This window comes from Pleurodeles waltl, chromosome 6 (assembly GCF_031143425.1).
Source record: "Pleurodeles waltl isolate 20211129_DDA chromosome 6, aPleWal1.hap1.20221129, whole genome shotgun sequence".
Classification (NCBI taxonomy): domain Eukaryota; kingdom Metazoa; phylum Chordata; class Amphibia; order Caudata; family Salamandridae; genus Pleurodeles; species Pleurodeles waltl.
In genome coordinates this window covers 79,469,584-79,490,757 of record NC_090445.1, presented here as the reverse complement: position 1 = coordinate 79,490,757, position 21,174 = coordinate 79,469,584, and the positions used below count along the sequence as shown (strand labels likewise).

At 52.3% G+C, this 21,174-nt stretch overlaps 16 non-coding genes across 16 annotated transcripts; all 16 read right to left on the bottom strand.

Annotated features, from left to right (window-relative positions):
* Positions 1 to 3,081: 3,081 nt before the first annotated feature.
* Positions 3,082 to 3,154, bottom strand: TRNAK-CUU (transfer RNA lysine (anticodon CUU)). Its single transcript has one exon. It is a non-coding gene; the product is annotated as a tRNA-Lys (tRNA).
* Positions 3,155 to 4,707: 1,553 nt separating this feature from the next.
* On the bottom strand, positions 4,708 to 4,780 carry TRNAK-CUU (transfer RNA lysine (anticodon CUU)). Its single transcript has one exon. It is a non-coding gene; the product is annotated as a tRNA-Lys (tRNA).
* A 742-nt stretch (positions 4,781 to 5,522) lies between these two features.
* TRNAK-CUU (transfer RNA lysine (anticodon CUU)) lies at positions 5,523 to 5,595 on the bottom strand. The gene has a single exon. It is a non-coding gene; the product is annotated as a tRNA-Lys (tRNA).
* Positions 5,596 to 6,337: 742 nt separating this feature from the next.
* On the bottom strand, positions 6,338 to 6,410 carry TRNAK-CUU (transfer RNA lysine (anticodon CUU)). Its single transcript has one exon. It is a non-coding gene; the product is annotated as a tRNA-Lys (tRNA).
* A 2,370-nt stretch (positions 6,411 to 8,780) lies between these two features.
* Positions 8,781 to 8,853, bottom strand: TRNAK-CUU (transfer RNA lysine (anticodon CUU)). Its single transcript has one exon. It is a non-coding gene; the product is annotated as a tRNA-Lys (tRNA).
* A 742-nt stretch (positions 8,854 to 9,595) lies between these two features.
* TRNAK-CUU (transfer RNA lysine (anticodon CUU)) lies at positions 9,596 to 9,668 on the bottom strand. The gene has a single exon. It is a non-coding gene; the product is annotated as a tRNA-Lys (tRNA).
* Positions 9,669 to 10,415: 747 nt separating this feature from the next.
* TRNAK-CUU (transfer RNA lysine (anticodon CUU)) lies at positions 10,416 to 10,488 on the bottom strand. Its single transcript has one exon. It is a non-coding gene; the product is annotated as a tRNA-Lys (tRNA).
* A 1,552-nt stretch (positions 10,489 to 12,040) lies between these two features.
* Positions 12,041 to 12,113, bottom strand: TRNAK-CUU (transfer RNA lysine (anticodon CUU)). The gene has a single exon. It is a non-coding gene; the product is annotated as a tRNA-Lys (tRNA).
* A 740-nt stretch (positions 12,114 to 12,853) lies between these two features.
* TRNAK-UUU (transfer RNA lysine (anticodon UUU)) lies at positions 12,854 to 12,926 on the bottom strand. The gene has a single exon. It is a non-coding gene; the product is annotated as a tRNA-Lys (tRNA).
* Positions 12,927 to 13,668: 742 nt separating this feature from the next.
* Positions 13,669 to 13,741, bottom strand: TRNAK-CUU (transfer RNA lysine (anticodon CUU)). Its single transcript has one exon. It is a non-coding gene; the product is annotated as a tRNA-Lys (tRNA).
* Positions 13,742 to 16,109: 2,368 nt separating this feature from the next.
* Positions 16,110 to 16,182, bottom strand: TRNAK-CUU (transfer RNA lysine (anticodon CUU)). The gene has a single exon. It is a non-coding gene; the product is annotated as a tRNA-Lys (tRNA).
* Positions 16,183 to 16,924: 742 nt separating this feature from the next.
* On the bottom strand, positions 16,925 to 16,997 carry TRNAK-CUU (transfer RNA lysine (anticodon CUU)). Its single transcript has one exon. It is a non-coding gene; the product is annotated as a tRNA-Lys (tRNA).
* A 1,558-nt stretch (positions 16,998 to 18,555) lies between these two features.
* Positions 18,556 to 18,628, bottom strand: TRNAK-CUU (transfer RNA lysine (anticodon CUU)). Its single transcript has one exon. It is a non-coding gene; the product is annotated as a tRNA-Lys (tRNA).
* Positions 18,629 to 19,370: 742 nt separating this feature from the next.
* Positions 19,371 to 19,443, bottom strand: TRNAK-CUU (transfer RNA lysine (anticodon CUU)). The gene has a single exon. It is a non-coding gene; the product is annotated as a tRNA-Lys (tRNA).
* A 742-nt stretch (positions 19,444 to 20,185) lies between these two features.
* TRNAK-CUU (transfer RNA lysine (anticodon CUU)) lies at positions 20,186 to 20,258 on the bottom strand. The gene has a single exon. It is a non-coding gene; the product is annotated as a tRNA-Lys (tRNA).
* A 744-nt stretch (positions 20,259 to 21,002) lies between these two features.
* On the bottom strand, positions 21,003 to 21,075 carry TRNAK-CUU (transfer RNA lysine (anticodon CUU)). Its single transcript has one exon. It is a non-coding gene; the product is annotated as a tRNA-Lys (tRNA).
* Between the last annotated feature and the right edge of the window lie 99 nt (positions 21,076 to 21,174).

Genomic DNA, 21,174 nt, shown 5'->3' with positions numbered 1-21,174 from the left:
TTTACCTGGTAAAGGTTAGGTGCAAAGTTACTTAGTGTGAGGGCACCCTGGCACTAGCCAAGGTGCCCCCACATTGTTCAGAGCCAATTCACTGAACTTTGTGAGTGCGGGGACACCATTACACGCGTGCACTACATATAGGTCACTACCTATATGTAGCTTCACCATGGTAACTCCGAATATGGCCATGTAACATGTCTATGATCATGGAATTGCCCCCTCTATGCCATCCTGGCATTGTTGGTACAATTCCATGATCCCAGTGGTCTGTAGCACAGACCCTGGTACTGCCAGACTGCCCTTCCTGGGGTTTCACTACAGCTGCTGCTGCTGCCAACCCCTCAGACAGGCAGCTGCCCTCCTGGGGTCCAGCCAGGCCTGGCCCAGGATGGCAGAACAAAGAACTTCCTCTGAGAGAGGGTGTGACACCCTCTCCCTTTGGAAAATGGTGTGAAGGCAGGGGAGGAGTAGCCTCCCCCAGCCTCTGGAAATGCTTTGTTGGGCACAGATGTGCCCAATTCTGCATAAGCCAGTCTACACCGGTTCAGGGACCCCTTAGCCCCTGCTCTGGCGCGAAACTGGACAAAGGAAAGGGGAGTGACCACTCCCCTGACCTGCACCTCCCCTGGGAGGTGTCCAGAGCTCCTCCAGTGTGCTCCAGACCTCTGCCATCTTGGAAACAGAGGTGCTGCTGGCACACTGGACTGCTCTGAGTGGCCAGTGCCACCAGGTGACGTCAGAGACTCCTGCTGATAGGCTCCTTCAGGTGTTAGTAGCCTTTCCTCTCTCCTAGGTAGCCAAACCCTCTTTTCTGGCTATTTAGGGTCTCTGTCTCTGGGGAAACTTTAGATAACGAATGCATGAGCTCAGCCGAGTTCCTCTGCATCTCCCTCTTCACCTTCTGATAAGGAATCGACCGCTGACCGCGCTGGAAGCCTGCAAACCTGCAACATAGTAGCAAAGACGACTACTGCAACTCTGTAACGCTGATCCTGCCGCCTTCTCGACTGTTTTCCTGCTTGTGCATGCTGTGGGGGTAGTCTGCCTCCTCTCTGCACCAGAAGCTCCGAAGAAATCTCCCGTGGGTCGACGGAATCTTCCCCCTGCAACCGCAGGCACCAAAAAGCTGCATCTCCGGTCCCTTGGGTCTCCTCTCAGCACGACGAGCGAGGTCCCTCGAATCCAGCGACACCGTCCAAGTGACCCCCACAGTCCAGTGACTCTTCAGCCCAAGTTTGGTGGAGGTAAGTCCTTGCCTCACCTCGCTGGGCTGCATTGCTGGGAACCGCGACTTTGCAAGCTTCTCCGGCCCCTGTGCACTTCCGGCGGAAATCCTTCGTGCACAGCCAAGCCTGGGTCCACGGCACTCTAACCTGCATTGCACGACTTTCTAAGTTGGTCTCCGGCGACGTGGGACTCCTTTGTGCAACTTCGGCGAGCACCGTTTCACGCATCCTCGTAGTGCCTGTTTCTGGCACTTCTCCGGGTGCTACCTGCTTCAGTGAGGGCTCCTTGTCTTGCTCGACGTCCCCTCTCTCTGCAGGTCCAATTTGCGACCTCCTGGTCCCTCCTGGGCCCCAGCAGCGTCCAAAAACGCCAAACGCACGATTTGCGTGTAGCAAGGCTTGTTGGCGTCCATCCGGCGGGAAAACACTTCTGCACGACTCTCCAAGGCGTGGGGGATCCATCCTCCAAAGGGGAAGTCTCTAGCCCTTGTCGTTCCTGCAGTATTCACAGTTCTTCAGCCTAGTAAGAGCTTCTTTGCACCAACCGCTGGCATTTCTTGGGCATCTGCCCATCTCCGAGCTGCTTGTGACTTTTGGACTTGGTCCCCTTGTTCCACAGGTACCTTCAGACAGGAATCCATCGTTGTTGCATTGCTGATTTGTGTTTTCCTTGCATTCTCCCTCTAACACGACTATTTTGTCCTTAGGGGAACTTTGGTGCACTTTGCACTCACTTTTCAGGGTCTTGGGGAGGGTTATTTTTCTAACTCTCACTATTTTCTAATAGTCCCAGCGACCCTCTACAAGGTCACATAGGTTTGGGGTCCATTCGTGGTTCACATTCCACTTTTGGAGTATATGGTTTGTGTTGCCCCTATCCCTATGTTTCCCCATTGCATCCTATTGTAATTATACATTGTTTGCACTGTTTTCTAAGACTATACTGCATATTTTTGCTATTGTGTATATATATCTTGTGTATATTTCCTATCCTCTTACTGAGGGTACACTCTAAGATACTTTGGCATATTGTCATAAAAATAAAGTACCTTTATTTTTAGTATAACTGTGTATTGTGTTTTCTTATGATATTGTGCATATGACACTAAGTGGTACTGTAGTAGCTTCACACGTCTCCTAGTTCAGCCTGAGCTGCTTTGCTAAGCTACCATTATCTATCAGCCTAAGCTGCTAGACACCCTATACACTAATAAGGGATAACTGGGCCTGGTGCAAGGTGCAAGTACCCCTTGGTACTCACTACAAACCAGTCCAGCCTCCTACAGGAGCTCACTCTGGTACATACATGCATCTGTCCTCTCAACCTGTCTCTGGGCACATACTTAAATGTCCAGTAGAGAACAGTGTGAACTCTCCCTGTTTCGCGAGGGGGCAGTCAGCCTCCAGAGCCGTGTTCCGGAGGCTGCCGGAATGGCCGAGCGGTGTAAGGCGCCACATTCAAGAGCAGTATCTTCCCCAGTCCCGTAATTAAATCCCGCTGCCGACATAAAGTAGTTTTCATACCTACTTTAATCATAACACCAGCGGGGATGAGACCTTAAACTCCTCGTTTTGAAAGGATGGGGGGGGGACAGGACGGACCGGAGCGGACTCCGAGCTCGCTGTAAGCACGGGCGGCTCAGGCTAGGAAAGGGCGCAGGAAAGGCTCGGCCTAGGACCGCTCCCAGCGGCGCCTCCCAGGGCGGGAAGTGCTGCGTTGTGTGGAGTCCTGTGGGAATCGTGAGGCAAACTGCAGGATGTGTGTGTGTGTGTAGTTTTAAGCCTCAGCGAAATATCTGAAAAAGGTGAGAGTTAATGTTAAACCCGAAAATGGAGAAGCCTTTAAAAAGCATCACGCCCAACGTGGGGCTCGAACCCACGACCCTGAGATTAAGAGTCTCATGCTCTACCGACTGAGCTAGCCGGGCTGCTGTGCCTGTCATTTCACACACCCTCTGTGTGTTCTTTGTAAGGAAGTAGTGTGTGGTTATCCCAGGAGGCCCCTTTGTTTCATTTTCTCTGCTGCTGACTCGACACAGGCACCTTTCTCTTTCTCCATCTCTCGCTCTACCCCAGTCTTATGTCCCCATCAGTCTCTCTGGAGCTCACTCTGGTACATACATGTATCTGTCCTCTCAACCTGTCTCTGGGCACATACTTAAATGTCCAGTAGAGAACAGTGTGAACTCTCCTTGTGTCGCGAGGTGGCAGTCAGCCTCCAGAGCCGTGTTCTGCATGCTGCCGGAATGGCAGAGCGGTGTAAGGCGCCACATTCAAGAGCAGTATTTTCCCCAGTCCCGTGATCAAATCCCGCTGCCGACATAAAGTAGTTTTCATACCTATTTTAATCATAACACCAGCAGGGATGAGACTTTAAATTCCTCTTTTTGAAAGGATGGGGGGGGACAGGACGGACCGGAGCGGACTCCGAGCTCGCTGTAAGCACGGGCGGCTCAGGCTAGGAAAGGGGGCAGGAAAGGCTCGGCCGAGGACCGCTCCCAGCGGCGCCTCCCAGGGCGATAAGTGCTGCGTTGTGTGGAGTCCTGTGGGAATCGTGAGGCAAACAGCAGGATGTGTGTTTGTGTATTTTTAAGCCTCAGCGAAATATCTGAAAAAGGTGAGAGTTAATGTTAAACCCGAAAAGGGAGAAGCCTTTAAAAAGCATTACACCCAACGTGGGGCTCGAACCAACAACCCTGAGATTAAGAGTCTCATGCTCTACCGATTGAGCTAGCCAGGCTGGTGTGCCTATGTCATTTCACACACCCTCTGTGTGTTCTTTGTGAGGACGTAGTGTGTGGTTATCCCAGGAGGCCCCTTTGTTTCATTTTCTCTGCTGCTGACTCGACCCAGGCACCTTCCTATTTCTCCATCTCTCGCTCTACCCCAGTCTTATGTCCCCATCAGTCTCTCTGGAGCTCACTCTGGTACATACATGCATCTGTCCTCTCAACCTGTCTCTGGGCACATTCTTAAATGTCCAGTAGAGAACAGTGTGAACTCTCCCTGTTTCGCGAGGGGGCAGTCAGCCTCCAGAGCCGTGTTCTGCAGGCTGCCGGAATGGCCGAGCGGTGTAAGGCGCCACATTCAAGAGCAGTATCTTCCCCAGTCCCGTAATTAAATCCTGCTGCCGACATAAAGTAGTTGTCATACCTACTTTAATCATAACACCAGCAGGGATGAGACTTTAAATTCCTCTTTTTGAAAGGATGGGGGGGGAAAGGACGGACCGGAGCGGACTCCGAGCTCGCTGTAAGCACGGGCGGCTCAGGCTAGGAAAGGGCGCAGGAAAGGCTCGGCCTAGGACAGCTCCCAGCGGCGCCTCCCAGGGCGGGAAGTGCTGCATTGTGTGGAGTCCTGTGGGAATCGTGAGGCAAACTGCAGGATGTGTGTGTGTGTAGTTTTAAGCCTCAGCAAAATATCTAAAAAAGGTGAGAGTTAATGTTAAACCCGAAAATGGAGAAGCCTTTATAAAGCATCACGCCCAACGTGGGGCTCGAACCCACGACCCTGAAATTAAGAGTCTCATGCTCTACCGACTGAGCTAGCCGGGCTGCTGTGCCTATGTCATTTCACACACCCTCTGTGTGCTCTTTGTGAGGAAGTAGTGTGGTTATCCCAGGAGGCCCCTTTGTTTCATTTTCTCTGCTGCTGACTCGACACAGGCACCTTTCTCTTTCTCCATCTCTCGCTCTACCCCAGTCTTATGTCCCCATCAGTCTTTCTGGAGCTCAAGCTGGTACATACATGCATCTGTCCTTTCAACCTGTCTCTGGGCACATGCTTAAATGTCCAGTAGAGAAGAGTGTGAACTCTCCCTGTTTCGCGAGGTGGCAGTCAGCCTCCAGAGCCGTTTTCCGAAGTATGCCGGAATGGCCGAGCGGTGTAAGGTGCCACATTCAAGAGCAGTATCTTCCCCAGTCCCGTGGTCAAATCCCGCTGCTGACTTAAAGTAGTTTTCATACCTACTTTAATCATAACACCAGCGGGGATGAGACCGTAAAACTCCTCTTTTTGAATGGATGGGGGTGGACAGGACGGACCGGAGCGGACTCCGAGCTCGCTGTAAGCACGGGCGGCTCAGGCTTGGAAAGGGCGCAGGAAAGGCTCGGCCTAGGACCGCTCCGAGCGGCGCATCCCAGGGCGGGAAGTGCTGCGTTGTGTGGAGTCCTGTGGGAATCGTGAGGCAAACTGCAGGATGTGTGTGTGTGTGTAGTTTTAAGCCTCAGCGAAATATCTGAAAAAGGTGAGAGTTAATGTTAAACCCGAAAATGGAGAAGCCTTTAAAAAGCATCACGCCCAACGTGGGGCTCGAACCCACGACCCTGAGATTAAGAGTCTCATGCTCTACCGACTGAGCTAGCCAGGCTGCTGTGGCTATATCATTTCACACACCCTCTGTGTGTTCTTTGTGAGGAAGTAGTGTGTGGTTATCCCAGGAGGCCCCTTTGTTTCAATTTCTCTGCTGCTGACCTGACACAGGCACCTTTCTCTTTCTCCATCTCTCGCTCTACCCCAGTCTTATGTCCCCATCAGTCTTTCTGGAGCTCACTCTGGTACATACATGCATCTGTCCTTTCAACCTGTCTCTGGGCACATGCTTAAATGTCCAGTAGAGAAGAGTGTGAACTCTCCCTGTTTCGCGAGGTGGCAGTCAGCCTCCAGAGCCGTTTTCCGAAATCTGCCGGAATGGCCGAGCGGTGTAAGGTGCCACATTCAAGAGCAGTATCTTCCCCAGTCCCGTGGTCAAATCCCGCTGCTGACATAAAGTAGTTTTCATACCTACTTTAATCATAACACCAGCGGGGATGAGACCGTAAAACTCCTCTTTTTGAAAGGATGGGGGTGGACAGGACGGACCGGAGCGGACTCCGAGCTCGCTGTAAGCACGGGCGGCTCAGGCTAGGAAAGGGCGCAGGAAAGGCTCGGCCTAGGACAGCTCCCAGCGGCGCCTCCCAGGGCGGGAAGTGCTGCATTGTGTGGAGTCCTGTGGGAATCGTGAGGCAAACTGCAGGATGTGTGTGTGTGTAGTTTTAAGCCTCAGCAAAATATCTAAAAAAGGTGAGAGTTAATGTTAAACCCGAAAATGGAGAAGCCTTTAAAAAGCATCACGCCCAACGTGGGGCTCGAACCCACGACCCTGAGATTAAGAGTCTCATGCTCTACCGACTGAGCTAGCCGGGCTGCTGTGCCTGTCATTTCACACACCCTCTGTGTGTTCTTGGTAAGGAAGTAGTGTGTGGTTATCCCAGGAGGCCCCTTTGTTTCATTTTCTCTGCTGCTGACTCGACACAGGCACCTTTCTCTTTCTCCATCTCTCGCTCTACCCCAGTCTTATGTCCCCATCAGTCTCTCTGGAGCTCACTCTGGTACATACATGCATCTGTCCTCTCAACCTGTCTCTGGGCACATACTTAAATGTCCAGTAGAGAACAGTGTGAACTCTCCCTGTGTCGCGAGGTGGCAGTCAGCCTCCAGAGCCGTGTTCTGCATGCTGCCGGAATGGCCGAGCGGTGTAAGGCGCCACATTCAAGAGCAGTATTTTCCCCAGTCCCGTGATCAAATCCCGCTGCCGACATAAAGTAGTTTTCATACCTATTTTAATCATAACACCAGCAGGGATGAGACTTTAAACTCCTCTTTTTGAAAGGATGGGGGGGGACAGGACGGACCGGAGCGGACTCCGAGCTCGCTGTAAGCACGGGCGGCTCAGGCTAGGAAAGGGGGCAGGAAAGGCTCGGCCGAGGACCGCTCCCAGCGGCGCCTCCCAGGGCGATAAGTGCTGCGTTGTGTGGAGTCCTGTGGGAATCGTGAGGCAAACAGCAGGATGTGTGTTTGTGTATTTTTAAGCCTCAGCGAAATATCTGAAAAAGGTGAGAGTTAATGTTAAACCCGAAAAGGGAGAAGCCTTTAAAAAGCATTACACCCAACGTGGGGCTCGAACCCACAACCCTGAGATTAAGAGTCTCATGCTCTACCGATTGAGCTAGCCAGGCTGCTGTGCCTATGTCATTTCACACACCCTCTGTGTGTTCTTTGTGAGGAAGTAGTGTGTGGTTATCCCAGGAGGCCCCTTTGTTTCATTTTCTCTGCTGCTGACTCGACCCAGGCACCTTCCTATTTCTCCATCTCTCGCTCTACCCCAGTCTTATGTCCCCATCAGTCTCTCTGGAGCTCACTCTGGTACATACATGCATCTGTCCTCTCAACCTGTCTCTGGGCACATTCTTAAATGTCCAGTAGAGAACAGTGTGAACTCTCCCTGTTTCGCGAGGGGGCAGTCAGCCTCCAGAGCCGTGTTCTGCTGGCTGCCGGAATGGCCGAGCGGTGTAAGGCGCCACATTCAAGAGCAGTATCTTCCCCAGTCCCGTAATTAAATCCTGCTGCCGACATAAAGTAGTTGTCATACCTACTTTAATCATAACACCAGCAGGGATGAGACTTTAAATTCCTCTTTTTGAAAGGATGGGGGGGGACAGGACGGACCGGAGCGGACTCCGAGCTCGCTGTAAGCACGGGCGGCTCAGGCTAGGAAAGGGCGCAGGAAAGGCTCGGCCTAGGACAGCTCCCAGCGGCGCCTCCCAGGGCGGGAAGTGCTGCATTGTGTGGAGTCCTGTGGGAATCGTGAGGCAAACTGCAGGATGTGTGTGTGTGTAGTTTTAAGCCTCAGCAAAATATCTAAAAAAGGTGAGAGTTAATGTTAAACCCGAAAATGGAGAAGCCTTTATAAAGCATCAATCCCAACGTGGGGCTCGAACCCACGACCCTGTAATTAAGAGTCTCATGCTCTACCGACTGAGCTAGCCGGGCTGCTGTGCCTATGTCATTTCACACACCCTCTGTGTGCTCTTTGTGAGGAAGTAGTGTGTGGTTATCCCAGGAGGCCCCTTTGTTTCATTTTCTCTGCTGCTGACTCGACACAGGCACCTTTCTCTTTCTCCATCTCTCGCTCTACCCCAGTCTTATGTCCCCATCAGTCTTTCTGGAGCTCAAGCTGGTACATACATGCATCTGTCCTTTCAACCTGTCTCTGGGCACATGCTTAAATGTCCAGTAGAGAAGAGTGTGAACTCTCCCTGTTTCGCGAGGTGGCAGTCAGCCTCCAGAGCCGTTTTCCGAAGTCTGCCGGAATGGCCGAGCGGTGTAAGGTGCCACATTCAAGAGCAGTATCTTCCCCAGTCCCGTGGTCAAATCCCGCTGCTGACTTAAAGTAGTTTTCATACCTACTTTAATCATAACACCAGCGGGGATGAGACCGTAAAACTCCTCTTTTTGAATGGATGGGGGTGGACAGGACGGACCGGAGCGGACTCCGAGCTCGCTGTAAGCACGGGCGGCTCAGGCTTGGAAAGGGCGCAGGAAAGGCTCGGCCTAGGACCGCTCCGAGCGGCGCATCCCAGGGCGGGAAGTGCTGCGTTGTGTGGAGTCCTGTGGGAATCGTGAGGCAAACTGCAGGATGTGTGTGTGTGTGTAGTTTTAAGCCTCAGCGAAATATCTGAAAAAGGTGAGAGTTAATGTTAAACCCGAAAATGGAGAAGCCTTTAAAAAGCATCACGCCCAACGTGGGGCTCGAACCCACGACCCTGAGATTAAGAGTCTCATGCTCTACCGACTGAGCTAGCCAGGCTACTGTGGCTATATCATTTCACACACCCTCTGTGTGTTCTTTGTGAGGAAGTAGTGTGTGGTTATCCCAGGAGGCCCCTTTGTTTCAATTTCTCTGCTGCTGACCTGACACAGGCACCTTTCTCTTTCTCCATCTCTCGCTCTACCCCAGTCTTATGTCCCCATCAGTCTTTCTGGAGCTCACTCTGGTACATACATGCATCTGTCCTTTCAACCTGTCTCTGGGCACATGCTTAAATGTCCAGTAGAGAAGAGTGTGAACTCTCCCTGTTTCGCGAGGTGGCAGTCAGCCTCCAGAGCCGTTTTCCGAAATCTGCCGGAATGGCCGAGCGGTGTAAGGTGCCACATTCAAGAGCAGTATCTTCCCCAGTCCCGTGGTCAAATCCCGCTGCTGACATAAAGTAGTTTTCATACCTACTTTAATCATAACACCAGCGGGGATGAGACCGTAAAACTCCTCTTTTTGAAAGGATGGGGGTGGACAGGACGGACCGGAGCGGACTCCGAGCTCGCTGTAAGCACGGGCGGCTCAGGCTAGGAAAGGGCGCAGGAAAGGCTCGGCCTAGGACAGCTCCCAGCGGCGCCTCCCAGGGCGGGAAGTGCTGCATTGTGTGGAGTCCTGTGGGAATCGTGAGGCAAACTGCAGGATGTGTGTGTGTGTAGTTTTAAGCCTCAGCAAAATATCTAAAAAAGGTGAGAGTTAATGTTAAACCCGAAAATGGAGAAGCCTTTATAAAGCATCACGCCCAACGTGGGGCTCGAACCCACGACCCTGAGATTAAGAGTCTCATGCTCTACCGACTGAGCTAGCCGGGCTGCTGTGCCTATGTCATTTCACACACCCTCTGTGTGCTCTTTGTGAGGAAGTAGTGTGTGGTTATCCCAGGAGGCCCCTTTGTTTCATTTTCTCTGCTGCTGACTCGACACAGGCACCTTTCTCTTTCTCCATCTCTCGCTCTACCCCAGTCTTATGTCCCCATCAGTCTCTCTGGAGCTCACTCTGGTACATACATGCATCTGTCCTCTCAACCTGTCTCTGGGCACATACTTAAATGTCCAGTAGAGAACAGTGTGAACTCTCCCTGTTTCGCGAGGGGGCAGTCAGCCTCCAGAGCCGTGTTCCGGAGGCTGCCGGAATGGCCGAGCGGTGTAAGGCGCCACATTCAAGAGCAGTATCTTCCCCAGTCCCGTAATTAAATCCCGCTGCCGACATAAAGTAGTTTTCATACCTACTTTAATCATAACACCAGCGGGGATGAGACCTTAAACTCCTCGTTTTGAAAGGATAGGGGGGGGGACAGGACGGACCGGAGCGGACTCCGAGCTCGCTGTAAGCACGGGCGGCTCAGGCTAGGAAAGGGCGCAGGAAAGGCTCGGCCTAGGACCGCTCCCAGCGGCGCCTCCCAGGGCGGGAAGTGCTGCGTTGTGTGGAGTCCTGTGGGAATCGTGAGGCAAACTGCAGGATGTGTGTGTGTGTGTGTAGTTTTAAGCCTCAGCGAAATATCTGAAAAAGGTGAGAGTTAATGTTAAACCCGAAAATGGAGAAGCCTTTAAAAAGCATCACGCCCAACGTGGGGCTCGAACCCACGACCCTGAGATTAAGAGTCTCATGCTCTACCGACTGAGCTAGCCAGGCTGCTGTGCCTGTCATTTCACACACCCTCTGTGTGTTCTTTGTAAGGAAGTAGTGTGTGGTTATCCCAGGAGGCCCCTTTGTTTCATTTTCTCTGCTGCTGACTCGACACAGGCACCTTTCTCTTTCTCCATCTCTCGCTCTACCCCAGTCTTATGTCCCCATCAGTCTCTCTGGAGCTCACTCTGGTACATACATGCATCTGTCCTCTCAACCTGTCTCTGGGCACATACTTAAATGTCCAGTAGAGAACAGTGTGAACTCTCCCTGTGTCGCGAGGTGGCAGTCAGCCTCCAGAGCCGTGTTCTGCATGCTGCTGGAATGGCCGAGCGGTGTAAGGCGCCACATTCAAGAGCAGTATTTTCCCCAGTCCCGTGATCAAATCCCGCTGCCGACATAAAGTAGTTTTCATACCTATTTTAATCATAACACCAGCAGGGATGAGACTTTAAACTCCTCTTTTTGAAAGGATGGGGGGGACAGGACGGACCGGAGCGGACTCCGAGCTCGCTGTAAGCACGGGCGGCTCAGGCTAGGAAAGGGGGCAGGAAAGGCTCGGCCGAGGACCGCTCCCAGCGGCGCCTCCCAGGGCGATAAGTGCTGCGTTGTGTGGAGTCCTGTGGGAATCGTGAGGCAAACAGCAGGATGTGTGTTTGTGTATTTTTAAGCCTCAGCGAAATATCTGAAAAAGGTGAGAGTTAATGTTAAACCCGAAAAGGGAGAAGCCTTTAAAAAGCATTACAGCCAACGTGGGGCTCGAACCCACAACCCTGAGATTAAGAGTCTCATGCTCTACCGATTGAGCTAGCCAGGCTGCTGTGCCTATGTCATTTCACACACCCTCTGTGTGTTCTTTGTGAGGAAGTAGTGTGTGGTTATCCCAGGAGGCCCCTTTGTTTCATTTTCTCTGCTGCTGACTCGACCCAGGCACCTTCCTATTTCTCCATCTCTCGCTCTACCCCAGTCTTATGTCCCCATCAGTCTCTCTGGAGCTCACTCTGGTACATACATGCATCTGTCCTCTCAACCTGTCTCTGGGCACATTCTTAAATGTCCAGTAGAGAACAGTGTGAACTCTCCCTGTTTCGCGAGGGGGCAGTCAGCCTCCAGAGCCGTGTTCTGCTGGCTGCCGGAATGGCCGAGCGGTGTAAGGCGCCACATTCAAGAGCAGTATCTTCCCCAGTCCCGTAATTAAATCCTGCTGCCGACATAAAGTAGTTGTCATACCTACTTTAATCATAACACCAGCAGGGATGAGACTTTAAATTCCTCTTTTTGAAAGGATGGGGGGGGACAGGACGGACCGGAGCGGACTCCGAGCTCGCTGTAAGCACGGGCGGCTCAGGCTAGGAAAGGGCGCAGGAAAGGCTCGGCCTAGGACAGCTCCCAGCGGCGCCTCCCAGGGCGGGAAGTGCTGCATTGTGTGGAGTCCTGTGGGAATCGTGAGGCAAACGGCAGGATGTGTGTGTGTGTAGTTTTAAGCCTCAGCAAAATATCTAAAAAAGGTGAGAGTTAATGTTTAACCCGAAAATGGAGAAGCCTTTATAAAGCATCACGCCCAACGTGGGGCTCGAACCCACGACCCTGAAATTAAGAGTCTCATGCTCTACCGACTGAGCTAGCCGGGCTGCTGTGCCTATGTCATTTCACACACCCTCTGTGTGCTCTTTGTGAGGAAGTAGTGTGTGGTTATCCCAGGAGGCCCCTTTGTTTCATTTTCTCTGCTGCTGACTCGACACAGGCACCTTTCTCTTTCTCCATCTCTCGCTCTACCCCAGTCTTATGTCCCCATCAGTCTTTCTGGAGCTCAAGCTGGTACATACATGCATCTGTCCTTTCAACCTGTCTCTGGGCACATGCTTAAATGTCCAGTAGAGAAGAGTGTGAACTCTCCCTGTTTCGCGAGGTGGCAGTCAGCCTCCAGAGCCGTTTTCCGAAGTCTGCCGGAATGGCCGAGCGGTGTAAGGTGCCACATTCAAGAGCAGTATCTTCCCCAGTCCCGTGGTCAAATCCAGCTGCTGACATAAAGTAGTTTTCATACCTACTTTAATCATAACACCAGCGGGGATGAGACCGTAAAACTCCTCTTTTTGAAAGGATGGGGGTGGACAGGACGGACCGGAGCGGACTCCGAGCTCGCTGTAAGCACGGGCGGCTCAGGCTTGGAAAGGGCGCAGGAAAGGCTCGGCCTAGGACCGCTCCGAGCGGCGCATCCCAGGGCGGGAAGTGCTGCGTTGTGTGGAGTCCTGTGGGAATCGTGAGGCAAACTGCAGGATGTGTGTGTGTAGTTTTAAGCCTCAGCGAAATATCTGAAAAAGGTGAGAGTTAATGTTAAACCCGAAAATGGAGAAGCCTTTAAAAAGCATCACGCCCAACGTGGGGCTCGAACCCACGACCCTGAGATTAAAAGTCTCATGCTCTACCGACTGAGCTAGCCAGGCTGCTGTGTCTATATCATTTCACACACCCTCTGTGTGTTCTTTGTGAGGAAGTAGTGTGTGGTTATCCCAGGAGGCCCCTTTGTTTCAATTTCTCTGCTGCTGACCTGACACAGGCACCTTTCTCTTTCTCCATCTCTCGCTCTACCCCAGTCTTATGTCCCCATCAGTCTTTCTGGAGCTCACTCTGGTACATACATGCATCTGTCCTTTCAACCTGTCTCTGGGCACATGCTTAAATGTCCAGTAGAGAAGAGTGTGAACTCTCACTGTTTCGCGAGGTGGCAGTCAGCCTCCAGAGCCGTTTTCCGAAGTCTGCCGGAATGGCCGAGTGGTGTAAGGTGCCACATTCAAGAGCAGTATCTTCCCCAGTCCCGTGGTCAAATCCCGCTGCTGACATAAAGTAGTTTTCATACCTACTTTAATCATAACACCAGCGGGGATGAGACCGTAAAACTCCTCTTTTTGAAAGGATGGGGGTGGACAGGACGGACCGGAGCGGACTCCGAGCTCGCTGTAAGCACGGGCGGCTCAGGCTAGGAAAGGGCGCAGGAAAGGCTCGGCCTAGGACAGCTCCCAGCGGCGCCTCCCAGGGCGGGAAGTGCTGCATTGTGTGGAGTCCTGTGGGAATCGTGAGGCAAACTGCAGGATGTGTGTGTGTGTAGTTTTAAGCCTCAGCAAAATATCTAAAAAAGGTGAGAGTTAATGTTAAACCCGAAAATGGAGAAGCCTTTATAAAGCATCACGCCCAACGTGGGGCTCGAACCCACGACCCTGAAATTAAGAGTCTCATGCTCTACCGACTGAGCTAGCCGGGCTGCTGTGCCCATGTCATTTCACACACCCTCTGTGTGCTCTTTGTGAGGAAGTAGTGTGGTTATCCCAGGAGGCCCCTTTGTTTCATTTTCTCTGCTGCTGACTCGACACAGGCACCTTTCTCTTTCTCCATCTCTCGCTCTACCCCAGTCTTATGTCCCCATCAGTCTTTCTGGAGCTCAAGCTGGTACATACATGCATCTGTCCTTTCAACCTGTCTCTGGGCACATGCTTAAATGTCCAGTAGAGAAGAGTGTGAACTCTCCCTGTTTCGCGAGGTGGCAGTCAGCCTCCAGAGCCGTTTTCCGAAGTCTGCCGGAATGGCCGAGCGGTGTAAGGTGCCACATTCAAGAGCAGTATCTTCCCCAGTCCCGTGGTCAAATCCCGCTGCTGACATAAAGTAGTTTTCATACCTACTTTAATCATAACACCAGCGGGGATGAGACCGTAAAACTCCTCTTTTTGAAAGGATGGGGGTGGACAGGACGGACCGGAGCGGACTCCGAGCTCGCTGTAAGCACGGGCGGCTCAGGCTAGGAAAGGGCGCAGGAAAGGCTCGGCCTAGGACCGCTCCCAGCGGCGCCTCCCAGGGCGGGAAGTGCTGCGTTGTGTGGAGTCCTGTGGGAATCGTGAGGCAAACTGCAGGATGTGTGTGTGTGTGTAGTTTTAAGCCTCAGCGAAATATCTGAAAAAGGTGAGAGTTAATGTTAAACCCGAAAATGGAGAAGCCTTTAAAAAGCATCACGCCCAACGTGGGGCTCGAACCCACGACCCTGAGATTAAGAGTCTCATGCTCTACCGACTGAGCTAGCCGGCCTGCTGTGCCTGTCATTTCACACACCCTCTGTGTGTTCTTTGTAAGGAAGTAGTGTGTGGTTATCCCAGGAGGCCCCTTTGTTTCATTTTCTCTGCTGCTGACTCGACACAGGCACCTTTCTCTTTCTCCATCTCTCGCTCTACCCCAGTCTTATGTCCCCATCAGTCTCTCTGGAGCTCACTCTGGTACATACATGCATCTGTCCTCTCAACCTGTCTCTGGGCACATACTTAAATGTCCAGTAGAGAACAGTGTGAACTCTCCCTGTGTCGCGAGGTGGCAGTCAGCCTCCAGAGCCGTGTTCTGCATGCTGCCGGAATGGCCGAGCGGTGTAAGGCGCCACATTCAAGAGCAGTATTTTCCCCAGTCCCGTGATCAAATCCCGCTGCCGACATAAAGTAGTTTTCATACCTATTTTAATCATAACACCAGCAGGGATGAGACTTTAAACTCCTCTTTTTGAAAGGATGGGGGGGGACAGGACGGACCGGAGCGGACTCCGAGCTCGCTGTAAGCACGGGCGGCTCAGGCTAGGAAAGGGGGCAGGAAAGGCTCGGCCGAGGACCGCTCCCAGCGGCGCCTCCCAGGGCGATAAGTGCTGCGTTGTGTGGAGTCCTGTGGGAATCGTGAGGCAAACAGCAGGATGTGTGTTTGTGTATTTTTAAGCCTCAGCGAAATATCTGAAAAAGGTGAGAGTTAATGTTAAACCCGAAAAGGGAGAAGCCTTTAAAAAGCATTACACCCAACGTGGGGCTCGAACCCACAACCCTGAGATTAAGAGTCTCATGCTCTACCGATTGAGCTAGCCAGGCTGCTGTGCCTATGTCATTTCACACACCCTCTGTGTGTTCTTTGTGAGGAAGTAGTGTGTGGTTATCCCAGGAGGCCCCTTTGTTTCATTTTCTCTGCTGCTGACTCGACCCAGGCACCTTCCTATTTCTCCATCTCTCGCTCTACCCCAGTCTTATGTCCCCATCAGTCTCTCTGGAGCTCACTCTGGTACATACATGCATCTGTCCTCTCAACCTGTCTCTGGGCACATTCTTAAATGTCCAGTAGAGAACAGTGTGAACTCTCCCTGTTTCGCGAGGGGGCAGTCAGCCTCCAGACCCGTGTTCTGCTGGCTGCCGGAATGGCCGAGCGGTGTAAGGCGCCACATTCAAGAGCAGTATCTTCCCCAGTCCCGTAATTAAATCCTGCTGCCGACATAAAGTAGTTGTCATACCTACTTTAATCATAACACCAGCAGGGATGAGACTTTAAATTCCTCTTTTTGAAAGGATGGGGGGGGACAGGACGGACCGGAGCGGACTCCGAGCTCGCTGTAAGCACGGGCGGCTCAGGCTAGGAAAGGGCGCAGGAAAGGCTCGGCCTAGGACAGCTCCCAGCGGCGCCTCCCAGGGCGGGAAGTGCTGCATTGTGTGGAGTCCTGTGGGAATCGTGAGGCAAACGGCAGGATGTGTGTGTGTGTAGTTTTAAGCCTCAGCAAAATATCTAAAAAAGGTGAGAGTTAATGTTAAACCCGAAAATGGAGAAGCCTTTATAAAGCATCACGCCCAACGTGGGGCTCGAACCCACGACCCTGAGATTAAGAGTCTCATGCTCTACCGACTGAGCTAGTCGGGCTGCTGTGGCTATATCATTTCACACACCCTCTGTGTGTTCTTTGTGAGGAAGTAGTGTGGGTTTATCCCAGGAGGCCCCTTGGTTTCAATTTCTCTGCTGCTGACCTGACACAGGCACCTTTCTCTTTCTCCATCTCTCGCTCTACCCCAGTCTTATGTCCCCATCAGTCTTTCTGGAGCTCACTCTGGTACATACATGCATCTGTCCTTTCAACCTGTCTCTGGGCACATGCTTAAATGTCCAGTAGAGAAGAGTGTGAACTCTCCCTGTTTCGCGAGGTGGCAGTCAGCCTCCAGAGCCGTTTTCCGAAGTCTGCCGGAATGGCCGAGCGGTGTAAGGTGCCACATTCAAGAGCAGTATCTTCCCCAGTCCCGTGGTCAAATCCCGCTGCTGACATAAAGTAGTTTTCATACCTACTTTAATCATAACACCAGCGGGGATGAGACCGTAAAACTCCTCTTTTTGAAAGGATGGGGGTGGACAGGACGGACCGGAGCGGACTCCGAGCTCGCTGTAAGCACGGGCGGCTCAGGCTAGGAAAGGGCGCAGGAAAGGCTCGGCCTAGGACAGCTCCCAGCGGCGCCTCCCAGGGCGGGAAGTGCTGCATTGTGTGGAGTCCTGTGGGAATCGTGAGGCAAACTGCAGGATGTGTGTGTGTGTAGTTTTAAGCCTCAGCAAAATATCTAAAAAAGGTGGGAGTTAATGTTAAACCCGAAAATGGAGAAGCCTTTATAAAGCATCACGCCCAACGTGGGGCTCGAACCCACGACCCTGAGATTAAGAGTCTCATGCTCTACCGACTGAGCTAGCTGGGCTGCTGTGCCTATGTCATATCACACACCCTCTGTGTGCTCTTTGTGAGGAAGTAGTGTGTGGTTATCCCAGGAGGCCCCTTTGTTTCATTTTCTCTGCTGCTGACTCGACACAGGCACCTTTCTCTTTCTCCATCTCTCGCTCTACCCCAGTCTTATGTCCCCATCAGTCTCTCTGGAGCTCACTCTGGTACATACATGCATCTGTCCTCTCAACCTGTCTCTGGGCACATACTTAAATGTCCAGTAGAGAACAGTGTGAACTCTCCCTGTGTCGCGAGGTGGCAGTCAGCCTCCAGAGCCGTGTTCTGCATGCTGCCGGAATGGCCGAGCGGTGTAAGGCGCCACATTCAAGAGCAGTATTTTCCCCAGTCCCGTGATCAAATCCCGCTGCCGACATAAAGTAGTTTTCATACCTATTTTAATCATAACACCAGCAGGGATGAGACTTTAAACTCCTCTTTTTGAAAGGATGGGGGGGGACAGGACGGACCGGAGCGGACTCCGAGCTCGCTGTAAGCACGGGCGGCTCAGGCTAGGAAAGGGCGCAGGAAAGGCTCGGCCTAGGACAGCTCCCAGCGGCGCCTCCCAGGGCGGGAAGTGCTGCATTGTGTGGAGTCCTGTGGGAATTGTGAGGCAAACTGCAGGATGTGTGTGTGAGTAGTTTTAAGCCTCAGCAAAATATCTAAAAAAGGTGAGAGTTAATGTTAAACCCGAAAATGGAGAAGCCTTTATAAAGCATCACGCCCAACGTGAGGCTCGAACCCACGACCCTGAAATTAAGAGTCTCATGCTCTACCGACTGAGCTAGCCGGGCTGCTGTGCCTATGTCATTTCACACACCCTCTGTGTGCTCTTTGTGAGGAAGTAGTGTGTGGTTATCCCAGGAGGCCCCTTTGTTTCATTTTCTCTGCTGCAGACTCGACACAGGCACCTTTCTCTTTCTCCATCTCTCGCTCTACCCCAGTCTTATGTCCCCATCAGTCTTTCTGGAGCTCAAGCTGGTACATACATGCATCTGTCCTTTCAACCTGTCTCTGGGCACATGCTTAAATGTCCAGTAGAGAAGAGTGTGAACTCTCCCTGTTTCGCGAGGTGGCAGTCAGCCTCCAGAGCCGTTTTCCGAAGTCTGCTGGAATGGCCGAGCGGTGTAAGGTGCCACATTCAAGAGCAGTATCTTCCCCAGTCCCGTGGTCAAATCCCGCTGCTGACATAAAGTAGTTTTCATACCTACTTTAATCATAACACCAGCGGGGATGAGACCGTAAAACTCCTCTTTTTGAAAGGATGGGGGTGGACAGGACGGACCGGAGCGGACTCCGAGCTCGCTGTAAGCACGGGCGGCTCATGCTTGGAAAGGGCGCAGGAAAGGCTCGGCCTAGGACCGCTCCGAGCGGCGCATCCCAGGGCGGGAAGTGCTGCGTTGTGTGGAGTCCTGTGGGAATCGTGAGGCAAACTGCAGGATGTGTGTGTGTGTGTAGTTTTAAGCCTCAGCGAAATATCTGAAAAAGGTGAGAGTTAATGTTTAACCCGAAAATGGAGAAGCCTTTAAAAAGCATCACGCCCAACGTGGGGCTCGAACCCACGACCCTGAGATTAAGAGTCTCATGCTCTACCGACTGAGCTAGCCAGGCTGCTGTGGTTATATCATTTCACACACCCTCTGTGTGTTCTTTGTGAGGAAGTAGTGTGTGGTTATCCCAGGAGGCCCCTTTGTTTCAATGTCTCTGCTGCTGACCTGACACAGGCACCTTTCTCTTTCTCCATCTCTCGCTCTACCCCAGTCTTATGTCCCCATCAGTCTTTCTGGAGCTCACTCTGGTACATACATGCATCTGTCCTTTCAACCTGTCTCTGGGCACATGCTTAAATGTCCAGTAGAGAAGAGTGTGAACTCTCCCTGTTTCGCGAGGTGGCAGTCAGCCTCCAGAGCCCTTTTCCGAAGTCTGCCGGAATGGCCGAGCGGTGTAAGGTGCCACATTCAAGAGCAGTATCTTCCCCAGTCCCGTGGTCAAATCCCGCTGCTGACATAAAGTAGTTTTCATACCTACTTTAATCATAACACCAGCGGGGATGAGACCGTAAAACTCCTCTTTTTGAAAGGATGGGGGTGGACAGGACGGACCGGAGCGGACTCCGAGCTCGCTGTAAGCACGGGCGGCTCAGGCTAGGAAAGGGCGCAGGAAAGGCTCGGCCTAGGACAGCTCCCAGCGGCGCCTCCCAGGGCGGGAAGTGCTGCATTGTGTGGAGTCCTGTGGGAATCGTGAGGCAAACTGCAGGATGTGTGTGTGTGTAGTTTTAAGCCTCAGCAAAATATCTAAAAAAGGTGAGAGTTAATGTTAAACCCGAAAATGGAGAAGCCTTTATAAAGCATCACGCCCAACGTGGGGCTCGAACCCACGACCCTGAAATTAAGAGTCTCATGCTCTACCGACTGAGCTAGCCGGGCTGCTGTGCCTATGTCATTTCACACACCCTCTGTGTGCTCTTTGTGAGGAAGTAGTGTGGTTATCCCAGGAGGCCCCTTTGTTTCATTTTCTCTGCTGCTGACTCGACACAGGCACCTTTCTCTTTCTCCATCTCTCGCTCTACCCCAGTCTTATGTCCCCATCAGTCTTTCTGGAGCTCAAGCTGGTACATACATGCATCTGTCCTTTCAACCTGTCTCTGGGCACATGCTTAAATGTCCAGTAGAGAAGAGTGTGAACTCTCCCTGTTTCGCGAGGTGGCAGTCAGCCTCCAGAGCCGTTTTCCGAAGTCTGCCGGAATGGCCGAGCGGTGTAAGGTGCCACATTCAAGAGCAGTATCTTCCCCAGTCCCGTGGTCAAATCCCGCTGCTGACATAAAGTAGTTTTCATACCTACTTTAATCATAACACCAGCGGGGATGAGACCGTAAAACTCCTCTTTTTGAAAGGATGGGGGTGGACAGGACGGACCGGAGCGGACTCCGAGCTCGCTGTAAGCACGGGCGGCTCATGCTTGGAAAGGGCGCAGGAAAGGCTCGGCCTAGGACCGCTCCGAGCGGCGCATCCCAGGGCGGGAAGTGCTGCGTTGTGTGGAGTCCTGTGGGAATCGTGAGGCAAACTGCAGGATGTGTGTGTGTGTGTAGTTTTAAGCCTCAGCGAAATATCTGAAAAAGGTGAGAGTTAATGTTTAACCCGAAAATGGAGAAGCCTTTAAAAAGCATCACGCCCAACGTGGGGCTCGAACCCACGACCCTGAGATTAAGAGTCTCATGCTCTACCGACTGAGCTAGCCAGGCTGCTGTGGCTATATCATTTCACACACCCTCTGTGTGTTCTTTGTGAGGAAGTAGTGTGTGGTTATCCCTGGAGGCCCCTTTGTTTCAATGTCTCTGCTGCTGACCTGACACAGGCACCTTTCTCTTTCTCCATCTCTCGCTCTACCCCAGTCTTATGTCCCCATCAGTCTTTCTGGAGCTCACTCTGGTACATACATGCATCTGTCCTTTCAACCTGTCTCTGGGCACATGCTTAAATGTCCAGTAGAGAAGAGTGTGAACTCTCCCTGTTTCGCGAGGTAGCAGTCAGCCTCCAGAGCCCTTTTCCGAAGTCTGTCGGAATGGCCGAGCGGTGTAAGGTGCCACATTCAAGAGCAGTATCTTCCCCAGTCCCGTGGTCAAATCCCGCTGCTGACATAAAGTAGTTTTCATACCTACTTTAATCATAACACCAGCGGGGATGAGACCGTAAAACTCCTCTTTTTGAAAGGATGGGGGTGGACAGGACGGACCGGAGCGGACTCCGAGCTCGCTGTAAGCACGGGCGGCTCAGGCTAGGAAAGGGCGCAGGAAAGGCTCGGCCTAGGACAGCTCCCAGCGGCGCCTCCCAGGGCGGGAACTGCTGCATTGTGTGGAGTCCTGTGGGAATCGTGAGGCAAACTGCAGGATGTGTGTGTGTGTGTAGTTTTAAGCCTCAGCAAAATATCTAAAAAAGGTGAGAGTTAATGTTAAACCCGAAAATGGAGAAGCCTTTATAAAGCATCACGCCCAACGTGGGGCTCGAACCCACGACCCTGAAATTAAGAGTCTCATGCTCTACCGACTGAGCTAGCCGGGCTGCTGTGCCTATGTCATTTCACACACCCTCTGTGTGCTCTTTGTGAGGAAGTAGTGTGGTTATCCCAGGAGGCCCCTTTGTTTCATTTTCTCTGCTGCT